At 38.8% G+C, this 3152-nt stretch overlaps 1 protein-coding gene across 1 annotated transcript in view; it reads left to right on the top strand.

Moving 5' to 3' along the window:
* The first annotated feature begins 705 nt into the window (after positions 1 to 705).
* PCGF3 (polycomb group ring finger 3) overlaps positions 706 to 3152 on the top strand; it is a 55004-nt gene continuing 52557 nt past the window's right edge. The window contains exon 1 of the mRNA XM_017735383.1: positions 706 to 863. The gene's annotated coding sequence lies outside the window, so the exon portion shown is untranslated. The remainder of the gene's footprint in view (positions 864 to 3152) is intronic.

Below are 3152 nucleotides of genomic sequence, written 5' to 3'. Positions count from 1 at the left end.
TTGAGGAGAAAGGGTCTCTTTGAGTGGAGGGGTGAAGATGGCGTTTCCAGTAAGCTGGAGATAGGGGGGACACGTCCCTTGGGTGTGCGACTTCAGCCGTGCAGGTATGTGGCTCCAGTGCTGTGTATCTGGGATGTGAAGTCGTGACAAATAGGAAATGAATTGATACTCATAGGTAAGGTATAGCGGCTTGAATTGTTTTAAAGTAAAAGAACAAATATACATATATGCACACACACATATATATACACATATATGTATTTGGTATTAAGGAATTTAGAAAGTTTTCTAAACCACTGAGTTCTAGTAAGCTGTGGTGTTGTCACATTTGGCCTTTTAAGTTGGTCACTTTTAGCCTGAAAAGTGCTAAAAATGATCTCTGTGGAAAGTTTTGCATGTCCCGAAGTTAATAAGGCTCAAAGGAGGTTTGATTACTGTGGGTTATCAAATGCTTGGATGTTTTCTTGCTACTTCACATACTTGCATTTTCTCCTTTTTTTTCTTTTCTTTTTTTTTTTTTTTTTGGTTACAAAAATGTATGTGCCAGCTTTCTGTCAAGTCAGTTTAGACCCTTCCTGCTTTCTGTATGAAATGAATGCCTCTGAGAAACCAGTTCAAGAAATTCTGGTTTATTACCCCTACATGCTCTGGAATGTTCTGAAAATATTTTATTTGGTATTTCTCGAAATAATACTGCATATTTTCTTCCAGAGTTTCACCAAAGAATTAAGTTTGTGGATGAAAAGCTTTGAATTGAAACAAACAAAAAAATTGAGATGAGTCTTTAAGGAGCATCCCATATATGTGTCCTTCATTCTAGATTGGTTTTGTTTCTACAGAATGGACAATTAAGCATATGTTAGGTATGTTGTAATGAGTCTTTTTAGTACCAGATAGTGTACTGTTTAAAAATTATTATTGGTTATTTTTGGGTAGGATACTTGTGAATTTTTGTGTTCATTCTTTTCGGGGCAAATCAGATGAGAATCTCAACTGTGATACTCATCATGTATCTCAAAAAGGTGCTCTGCAATTCATAAAAATTCTTTGGTAACAAGGTGAATAAAAACAGAAACGTTGTGCCCTTTCAGTAGCTTTACTATTTCTTTTGAAGCTATACTTGTAACATTTTATAATGTGTTTAAGGGAATACAGAAGCTGTGCAGAACCAAAGGTACTTAGTGAAAACACATAGGATGCATTAGAAGAGGGTCAGGTGACTGTCTAGAGATGTATAGGTGTACTGTGACAGAAAACTCAGAAATAAAACATTTCATAAACCACTTTTTGAGGAAAATCTACTGGATTTCTTTCTGCAGGCTGATCTGGCTGTTTTGATCTTGTTACTCTGCTGTCACCATAGAAAATCAAGACTGAACACTTGTAAATGTTGTAATAAATTCGACTTAAGAGTTTGTAATTATCCTAGCCTAATACTAATGCCAGGAATGGCAGAAATTAATTACTATGGTATGAAAGATTTCTGCTACTAAAAGACTGTAAAGTACAGCTTTCAGTCACTGCAGCTGTCCTGCTCTTACATCTCCTGTCTGCTTATGTGATTTAGAGGAGGTCATCTCAAAGCTTTATATTTGAGATACAGGTAAGTTTTCTCGTCAAGAACCATTCTACACTTACTTTAATAGCTTTCATTTCTTTTTTCCCATATGGCCGTTTAATCTAGGTGGCATGGCCTTTTTAGCTTTTGTCATGTAATGAACTCCCAGGACTGATATAATTCTAGATTAAATTCCTGAACTCTCTGGGCAACATTGTGAGAAGAAGTTGAAGCATTTCCATTGAAACTCTTAAGTGGAGCTTCTAAGCTCTAAGCTGCAAAGTGGATGTATACATGGTGTTTTGAAAAGCATGCATGTTTATAGTGTCTCACTTTACAACTACTGTCTTAAGTTACGATACTAGTTTACAAGAAAGTGTAAGGACATCTTGTATTTTATAAAAGAAACATTTTCTCTACTTTTTTGCTTTGGAGCTATTGTTGTTTGGCATGTGTGTAGTAACTTAGTACTTACTAAGTGGAAGCTTGTTTTGATAGTAGTGTTTGGAGATGCCGTTGATTTAAGCATTCCTGAGAGTTTATTAATCTGAACTCTGGTCTCTTTTTCTCAGTGCTACTAAAGATGTTTAATGATGATTGAAACTTCTCTAATTTGCTAGGTTAGGTTTGCTCTCATGTTTAAAGGAAATGTGGAGGAAAACCTTCTCAGGGCAGTTTGACTGCAGTAGGTTAGAAGCCAGGCAGAAGCTGCCTACATCTTTTAGCTTACACAAGACTTATTTGGAAGCTCTGTCTTGAAGTAGTTTTGTATTCCTTACACCTCCCTTTTTAATATACAAGCTTGTTATATTAGACTGGAAGTTTAGCTAGTATGTGAAAGTCTTGTATATTGTACAAGAGAGAGGAAAAAAAAGCAGGTTATTCTGTGTTAGAAGCAATCTTCTCTATTGTGGTATGTAACACAGTTTCATTGCTAACTGAAGAAACACTATAAATAGTGGTTTGTTTTATAATTGCTCTGAAGAGCCTAGAGAAAACTGCTTTTATTGAAATTCATAGAATCATAGGATGTTTGGTTTGGAAGGGACCTTAAAGATCATTTTGTTCCAACTTCCCTGCTGTGGACCCCCACTAGACCCAGTTGCTCAGAGCTCCATCCAAACTGACCTTGAACACTTCTAGGGATGGGGCATCCACAGCTTCACTGGGCAACCTGTTCCAATGCCTCACCACCCTTACATCAAAGGACTTCATTGTAATATCTGATCTAAACCTCCTGTCTTTCACTTTGAAGCCATTCCCTCTTGTCCTGTCAGTACATGCTCTTGCAAAAAAATCTCTCTTGTAGGCTCACTTCAGGTACTGGAAGGCTGCTGTTAGGTCACCCCAAAGCCTTCTCTCAGCCTTTCCTTGTAGGAGAGCTGCTCCATCCCTCTAAACGTCTTGATGGCCTGCTTCCAGACTCACTCCAACAGGTCCCTGTCCTTCCTGTGCTGGGACCCCAGAGCTGGATGCAGTGTTCCAGGTGGGGTCTCACCAGGGCAGAGCAGAGCAGAGGGGCAGAAGCCCCTCCCTCCCCTGCTGCCCACGCTGCTTTGGATGCAGGGCATGGCGCGCTTGGCTGTCCGGGCGC

This window comes from Corvus brachyrhynchos, unplaced genomic scaffold (assembly GCF_000691975.1).
Source record: "Corvus brachyrhynchos isolate BGI_N302 unplaced genomic scaffold, ASM69197v1 scaffold22, whole genome shotgun sequence".
NCBI lineage: Eukaryota > Metazoa > Chordata > Aves > Passeriformes > Corvidae > Corvus > Corvus brachyrhynchos.
This window is presented reverse-complemented; position numbering and strand designations above follow the sequence as displayed.